General features: G+C 36.4%; 1 non-coding gene across 1 annotated transcript; it reads left to right on the top strand.

Annotated features, from left to right (window-relative positions):
• Positions 1-6,255: 6,255 nt before the first annotated feature.
• On the top strand, positions 6,256-6,326 carry Trnag-gcc. Its single transcript has one exon. It is a non-coding gene; the product is annotated as a tRNA-Gly (tRNA).
• The last annotated feature ends 3,125 nt before the right edge of the window (positions 6,327-9,451 follow it).

The following is a 9,451-nucleotide window of genomic DNA, read 5'->3' as shown; positions in this document are numbered from 1 at the left end:
AAAACCCTCAGAACACAGCGTGATGTTGCGTTACAAAAGCTTAATACTTTGCCATTAAATCCCTCATTGTACTTGAACGATAGTTATATATCAATATTCATATTATTTCCTTTATTTCTACTTTTTGACAATAAATATATTTGCCGGGTGGTAGTGTATGTTGAGAAGGGACAGAGGGGGACAAAACTATTGATTTTGCTCCCCTAGATGTGATCATCACTTGCAGGGTCTACGGATCAACTTTGAAGGGGTGCAAGCCTGTTTGTATTTTTAGAATCATCTTTGCTATTCTGGTCAAATATTTCAACAAGCTCATCAGAATCCAACCCTTCTAAACGAAAAGTTGCTGCTTATTTTGCATATGAATAGTTACAATATTGTATTTTCATTAAGCTTCATGGTCCACTAAGTGATTCGAGTAATAAAAGAGGCTTTTAACACATTTCTTGCAAACATTTCACAATTTTTGATTTATTATTCAAGAGCTTCCAGATGTTTCAGGTGATAATTTATGAACTTTCTTACTTCTGGCTTCTTAATCCCGCTGCGAATTATTCAATGAAAGAACAAGCATGGTGATACATTGTTCAGTGGTGAGAAAACTATTTATGAATCCATTAGGATACATTCTTTTAGATATTAGATATGCCCGGATTTTGATTTACAAATATATAATGTCACAATCTTCCATGCATTGAAGAAATGTAGGTTTAGGTATGAGAATGTTCCTCATAGTTTCAACATATTATGAGTTGTTTTCTACTCGGTCGGTCTTTGTTTTTCTTCTGATTACTCGAATCCTTTCTCATTGAGATTGATTCACTATAATAATTACCTTAGATAGGTGCATAAATAATTTTATTATGCTGAACATTTTTAAAAGGTGTTTGAGAATCTTCAGTTTGATTTTACAGTAGAAAGGCAACAATCCATGTTGTGCTAAATTAAATTCAATTACCAACTCACAGCAGAATAATTATACATGTGCAAACATAGGATTTCAAACTCCCTGTATTATATCATCCATCAGACATTAAAAATTCATTGCGAAAAAGAAAAAAACTTTGAGAAAAATGAATGAAGATATAAAATATGACATCGCAATGCCTGCACCCAAAGTTCGCATTTTCCATCTAAAAAATTCTTCAAAGTGAATTTTAAAGCAAAGAGGAGAAAATGCAGAGTTATGAGTTTCTAAAATTTAACCAGAAATGAGTAAGGTACCAAATGTATTAATTATGAAATGTACAGAGGAATGCCTTGGGATATCAACTTACCCTTGGAACGAGGGGTGAGTACATATATCTAAACAAGAGCTTGGGTGTGCTCACATTGTAGAGACGTATGTGTGCATTAGAATAAAATTACTCTGCGTACCTACTTTTTACTTTCTATTTCCATTAGTACTCAGATTAGATTTTACAGTAGCTTTTCTTTTGCTAATGTGTTTACAAGCTTTGTAAGTAAGTAGTAAGTTGAAGATCATCAACTTTAATTGTTACCTGTCTGCCCACATTTCGAAGCCAAATTCGTCAACCAAACACCAAATTGGAACACAAAATCTGTTCGGATACAAAATCTGTCTCGTTATCTCTTATTCAATCGTTCTCTTGTGTGTTTATCCTGTTAAATACAATTTCTACGATGATTGACTATTCTCTTTGAGTCCTCTCCTGCCTCTAATGAGTAATGGAGTCATGAGGGAGACTTGTTACTCTATGAACTTTTTCTCTTTTCTAGTTGAAACATACCATTTGCTTGGGATGAAGGATGTGTTTGATATAATTATAAGGGTTGACATGTTGCTCAGGGATGTTGCGGTGCACACTAATTTGTCTTTTAAACAGTGACAAAAAAGAAATTGACAGATAGAGTGATTATACTTGGGGTAAACCTAATCCTGTGTAGTTTTAAAATGAAAACTACCTAGTTTATCCACGAAATACTTTTACCCATTTAAGTTTGAAATCTTGTTTATTTTGTCTCTTCGTACTAGATTATCTTCTAACATATTGGATGTGGAAGAATAATTTATTTTTGTATTTTTTGTTCATTACTTTTGTTGGATGTTGAATTTGTTTAAATTGAATATTTCTCTTGGTTATTTTCGTTAGGTATTTTTTTTTTATATTTTTTCTGAAGTTTATCATTAATCTTGAGATTTCGTCAACAAACACCCAGTGTCACTAACTAACTAAACAGACTATGCTGAAGAACTCAATATACCTATGAATCTTGTGAGAAATGTACAGATTAGAACAAATCTGAATGGAAAACCATCAGACAGTTTAGTTGACAAGAAGTTTCATGTGGTCATTGTCAAAAGGAAAATGGTCATTGGAAACGTGACAATATCAACCACCGTGAAAATAAATTGGAGTTATAGTCACAACTGTTAAAACAATTGAATATAGCCCACTACGGATAATGGATTGCATGAAAGATTTTTGTGGTGGTATCTAGCTAGAGTCCTAGATAAAGTTATTAAAGATCTTTCAACATACAAAATATGCAGAGTAATATTAAGGAGAAATATTGTATGATATCCGAGAGCCCGCCCGCAATTATTCCATCATGGTATTCATCAGAATGTCAGGTTCTGGAGAAGGAAAAATCCTTTTTTGGAGTCAAGAAGACTAGGTTTCAATGCTGTGACCTACATAAATATATTCAGATGAGTTTCCCATAGGTTTACAAATGTTTTTTGATTTACTGCCCATAATGTATGTATTTCCCAGTGAAATATGTTTAGGATAAGAATAGAGCTGTGTTACAGGAACGGGAATTTTTTCCTAGAGATCTCAGAATAAGAAGGATTGTGAATTTATGAAAGCTTGTGTTACCTCTTGGCCTCCATGGAGTTTTTCATTTCTCAATGGCCACACGATTTCTTTGCGAAAAGAGGAGAAAGTAGAAATAATATATGAGTGAGGAAAATCTTGTGCTTTTCTTACTCAAGAATGAACAAATATACGATGCTTTCCATTGAATTCTGCTTTACGAAGTCGTAAATTTCATTTTATCAAGGACCAATAAACCAATATGAATGACCCTATTTTCCTTCCAAATACAATATTCATCAGCTTTACTCTTGAGGATTATGAAAATGTCTTCAGTGGATTCTGCACTGATTTAAGTATTTCAGATTTGCAAAATTTAATGAATGGAGGGACCCTTTTAAAACACTTTTTGGGTTCGGACGAACTTCACGAACAATCAAAGTTGTGTCAGTCAAATTGCCAAAACAAAATCGAAAATTTCTCAACCTGATCATCTTCGGAACCGAAATACGACAAAAAAAGGTAAAAAAAAAGAAATTACATTAAGGATGACAGTCTTCAATATTGTAGATTGTGAATGGATTCGGATGCTATAATGTTTCAACAGACGCACCAAGCTTATCAATCTTATCATATTGGGCAACCTTTATCTGTCCACTGCTGAACAAAGGTCTCTTCTTCATTCTTCCACAGAATTCTTGTATTATCCTGTGCTTTAGACCTTCAGTTACTCCTACTGAAATTTCTCAATATCATTCAGCTGAAAAAAAAAACCTATGAAATAGTCTAACCCAGTCTAAGGTCTCTTCCCATCTTCGGGTATGCAATCTATGGTTCGTACATCTTTACTTAGCAAGTCTGCGTCCATCATTCTCAATAAAGACATTTCAACCTATGTTGAATGGAGAATAATTGTGCGATCTACTAGCACCGGAATACTTTGGTAGTACTCTCAGTCTTCGGCTCATGAAGAGTATCACAGCACTAAATATATCAAATGTCAAGTCTGGACTCTGGATCCACGAGGGACACATTCACACATAGTTTGGATAGAGAAGATTTTTCACCCAGGCAAGAGGAGCTAGAAATAAAACTAATATTCTTCACCGAGTACTGACGCGAACGAGGATCACCAAAAAGTGTTGGAAAAACCACCTTTCCGTTTGAGGGTTACAGAGATCATGGAACCAGAGTTTCTACCAGGAATGCATTCAAAGCTTAACCGATCTTTTGGGGCTCTTTGCCCCTAAACCCTACACATGTGCCTCGGAGTGGGCTTTGTGTGTGAATATATGTATGTAGAATAACACTCTCCCAAGAAGTTGAAAGTATGTTGTGATTGTACCCAATGCCCATAGATGCAAACTCACAGACACTTCTCAATAGTGCCCTCAGCCACTGTCTTGAAGCACCCAATGCAAGCCTACAGGGAGTTGTAATCAGCAAACTAGTTCAGGAAACAAGTTAATCAATTTAAATTTATATTGAGCTTTTTTTTTCTTTCTTTTTTAGCATGAAATCTGCTACACACATTAGCGGCTCGTGAAGAAATAATAAAAATGTCCTGGACATTGTAGAACAAATCACTTCTGTCTATAGACTATTCTCCCCAGCAAATACTTTTGGTACCTAGAGTTTTGCATCTGGGTAATACTTATAAACACAAAGTCTACACCAAACAGCACTATTGGCAGATATGTATAAGTAACTCCTATGAACACATTTCACTGTTGGTCTTGAAATTGGACATACATATATCAACCAATGGAAAAAGGATCGTGGTCTCGCAAGTTCATGGTACAGTCAATGTATTCAGTATATCATTTTGTACAATCCATGCACAAAATGATGTACTGAATCTTGATCTTACTCATTCACATTTTTCAAATCGCCACAGTGGAAGAAGACTTTCATCATGGAGTTCAGGTAAAGTAAGACATTACTGACAGTGTCACCAGTCACAAGCCGGAGTACATCAACCAATAATACGTTAAAGGTTACACTCAATCCGCGATAATCCTCCTCAAGAAACACAGGAGACACTGAATATTATTCAGAGAAGATAAAACACATCAGAAGATAGAAGGAATGGCTTTTAGCGAATGATATAAACGTGTACCAGAACAGTCCAATTCATGAAAGAAGTCAGTTTGGGTTCAAGTATTTTCAAATCCAGGGAAATCTTTGGATTCTTTGGATCAATCAAAGGACAAAGAACTGTTAGTAAAAAGTAGGTACGTTTATGTTTGGCTTGTAACAGGTGCAGTATAATTTGGCTAGGGACATAGTTTTTCCCCCGACTGACTTCTTGGATGCATTGGACAATAGATATAATTATACATAGAGCGGAAGGCCGCATATAAATCAAAGCAGTGCACTCGGTAGTTCTTTATTATTGGAATGCGATGTTTAATTAATATGCCCGATGTTTGCTATTCAGGCTCTCATGTCTCATTCAAAAGATTGCAAAGTTTTGAACTTTCGCATCACAAGCTGTAAGGAAACGGTACCAAGTACCAATACTCTTTATTTACTACTTTCTATTACTTATACAGAAATTCGTCTGAAGTGTTCACCCCGGTACTACAGTGCATTTCTTCAGGATGGTACCTATACTGAGACTATCAAAGTGTCTAATGAACTCCTTGGTAAACAATATACATACTTTGACATTGGTAACACTGTTAGTTGCTATGGTTGCTAGTTTGGTATACTGATCTGTTACCAGAACTTGATGATGATGATGACACTCATACAGACAGGTTGGTGTTGAGTGCAGAGAGATGTGAGGTCAAGGTGGTCAAAGTCAAAATTCAGTGATACCTAGTACATGTATATAGGTACTTTTATTAGGTATGTACTTAGATACCTGCTGTATTCAGCAACATGGTGTCTGGCTGTTCGGGACTGTTGGGGATATTTACATTACTTACTTTCTAGGTATGTACTTAGATACCTGCTGTATGCTGTAGAGGTAATGATCCAGAAGTATCAAGTGCATCATGACATGTCCGCCACTAAGATTTAAAAATCGCGGATTGATAAAATCGGCTACATTTGCTTCGGTTATAGGTTATTCCCGGTTACCTAATGCATTACGATTATGAAGCACTCATAAATAGCAGGTTTGATACGACCCGAACACCTTGACCATCATAACAATATTGAACCTGACCTACACCTAGTGATAATGTGTGCTGCTCTCTAACTTTATGCTGATAAACACAAGATTTACAAGTCTGTGAGCAGTTTTGTATACTTTCCTTATATATGTTTTATCACTGGGATTATGTAAAATCTTACCGGTCGGATGAACTTTGAGTGTGCTGTGCCACCTGTAACATGACTCTCAGTAGAAAGGAATGAGGAAACACCAAGGCTCATCGTGATACCTCGCACTATCAGTTTTACCTGCTTCTCATTATGTATCAGTTTGATTTCTTTAAATAACGTTTTTTTGGCTCATCCTTTTCGAGCATCGTTGGTTCAGTGGTAGAATGCTCGCCTGCCACGCGGGCGACCCGGGTTCGATTCCCGGACGATGCAAGAATTATTTGGCTGTTGATCATCAGTAGAACTTGAACGCATAGACAGTGAACACAAAGTATCTCGGTGTATGTCACATATTTATTTTACTCTGGCTTGTGTGATAAGTTTTTGGTTTTTTATAGACCTCACTGGTGTTACGGAGCTGACTCCGCTCAGCAACCAGCCAATAGTTTCACAATCGTTCACTCATCCCGGCAAACACCACACTCGACTGTTCTTAACTTGAGAGTTTTGAATACACTTTAGCGAAAGGATGAAATGAATTACTAATAATTATGTATTTATGAAGAATCGATGAACTCTCAAGCCGAGGAGAAAGCTCCAAACAAGAAAAAATCCATTTTCCAAAGTTCCTCCATGAAGTATACATATAAAGCGACAGAATGTGGCTGTCGTCGCTCTCGGGTGAGATTTATTGTAAGTCTGAGAATTTTATGAAAAGTTATGACGCTGGTATGTCAACATTGATACTAAACGCTAACTTTACAAGAGAGGCAAAAAACACCGAAGCTCCAAAGTTTAAACAATAATGACACGACTCAAGAATGAAACTATTTTAATGGGAAATAAAACCATGGTAGATGTTATTTAAAAGTAATTAAAAAAGTATCGCTCGATTCCCTTCGAAAGGGAAGAGTGACACAATTCAAAAATGACCATGGGGGTTTTCAGTAGTTACTGGGCTGACCTCTACAAGATAGTTGCGAGGGATTTACCACCTAAGAAATGTTCAGATTCTTACTGATAAAAAAAACCCTTAATTTTCTGAAAATTCTAATGTTAACCCGTCTCTCGTTTTACACATCTTACATCTTATACTGTTCAAAAAGACAATTCTCAGAACTGTGTCACTCTACTTGGGGAGGAGTGACTCCGTGAAATGTCAAATATCAGAAGATCAAATACTACAAACAAGAAGAGATGAAATAAATGAAAAACAAGGCAGACATTGTTATCAGGGCCGGATATTGAGAAAATCGTCAAGTTGAACTTAAAAGATGTTTTAGAAAACTTGGCCGATCTCGGCACACAGGATAACTTTTGTGGTACGTGACGAAAAAAATTGGTTCAGACTAAGGAATCAGAGTATGTAGCTCGTTTTGGGTTTCATTTTAACAAATTTTGAACAGCTCCCTTCTCCTTTTTCCGTGACATCTCAGTCCAAGTGGGTATGCCGTAAATTTATTATTTCTTTTGATCAAAGTCGCACTGATGTCGAATATGGTTCTTTTACATGAATATGAAAACCAGGTGCTTCATTAAAGTTAGAAGTTAGAGGACATGGGGACGGGGACGGGAATTGTTACATACGGCCCTGATCTACTGGATTGTGAAGTTGAAACACAAGATCTCTTCGTGAACCTGTAACAAACTTTCAGAATGATGTTACGTGTAATTATGTCAAGATGAAACTTGTCGCTCATATCAGAACACTCAATGCTCGAATACCAACTCGCAGTGAACACATTCTTCCTTACAGAAGCCGTCGGCCAAAATATTGCTCATAACTTTGGGGGGAAAAGTTCTGGTGGGGAGAACCAGAGAACAGTATGGATACCTTTGACTTCCAGAGGGACATATCAGAGGATAGGTAAGAGAGAAAACTGGACATCATGTTGATAACTGAGGTAGAATATTGATAACTGAGGTAGAATAGAATATGAATATCATATTGATAACTGAGGTAGAATATGAACGGTAGAAAGAGAGAAAATAGCGGATGACCATAAAGTAACCATTTTGTTGCTATAGGCAGTTATCCTGCCTGACAAAGAGATTTCTCATGGATTTGTTGCTATAGGCAGTTATCCTGCCTGACAAAGAGATTTCTCTTGGATTTGTTGCTATAGGCAGTTATCCTGCCTGACAAAGAGATTTCTCATGGATTTGTTGCTATAGGCAGTTATCCTGCCTGACAAAGAGATTTCTCATGGATTTGTTGCTATAGGCAGTTATCCTGCCTGACAAAGAGATTTCTCATGGATATGGAGAACCTTTGAAGGTAACTTGTTTGTAAAGCCATTTTAACAATATCCACCCTTGAATAGCTTGTTGGGGTTTCTACAGGTTTTGACAAAATTTGACATCGCAAATTTCAAACATCAATGTGTCACAATAGAAAAACAATTCTCATACAAACATGGAAAGTACAGGAGGAATTAAAGGTTCAGCATATCGATGTAAGTAGCTAGAATTATATTTTGATATAAGATAATTAATATCAAGCGGCTGACAGTTTCAGTGATTGTTACAAGTGGTTCTGCGGCTCTTGTTGGCATTTCCCAGCAGAACTGTTCTTACCAGAACACACCATGGGGATTGTAGTACAAGAAATAGTGTACAGAGTAGCTAAATAGGATTTAATTGTTTTGTAGGTAGGTAGTTTGTTATCAATTTTGATTGGATATCAAGATTACCAATTGATTTTTGGCTAGTTATACATTTGTTTGATTAATGTATTCAATCTGCCTTGGGAGGTTTCCTTTCAATTATTTACATCTACATCTTTATCTATACAGTTTTAAAGTTTTTGGTTTCAGAAGAAAGAGAAGGCCTAATTAAAAGGGAAATGTAAAAGCTGAACAAACCAATCGCAAGAAATCAGGAGTTATAAGAGAAGAAGATACTTGAGCCACCCATCTCAAAGTTCCGCACAAAACAAATATACCAAACAAAGAATTCAGCGAAGGAAAAAAAATCATAACCAAGAAAATAATATTTGCGATTCCAAAAGCGTTCAAAGACAAAAGAAATAAATCTAGCAAAAAATGACCTCCTGTCTTCCTTCTCTCTTCGATTTCGGGACGATAAGACCATAGCAGTTACAGTTCCCTCTGTCAAACCTCTTTAAAAAAAAAGTTTCTTTATAACTTTATGCTCCTACTTCTATGTATCTACAGAATCTACACAGAGTTCCTATGTACTTCTGTCTACATAAAGTAACACAACTTAACCCAACAAAGCTTTATTTGGCTAAATTCAGGCAGTCCTGACTGATATGAACTCACGACCTCCCAGTTACCAGACGGGCACCGTAACCCTTCCAGTCGTGTTAGTCTCTCTCTCTCTCTCTCTCTCTCTCTCTCTCTCTCTCTCTCTCTCTCTCTCTCTCTCTCTCTCTC

This window comes from Diaphorina citri, unplaced genomic scaffold (genome assembly GCF_000475195.1).
Source record: "Diaphorina citri unplaced genomic scaffold, Diaci psyllid genome assembly version 1.1 scaffold126, whole genome shotgun sequence".
Lineage (NCBI taxonomy): Eukaryota > Metazoa > Arthropoda > Insecta > Hemiptera > Psyllidae > Diaphorina > Diaphorina citri.
The sequence above is the reverse complement of the archived record's forward strand: the minus strand, read 5'-3'. Positions and strand labels throughout refer to the sequence as shown.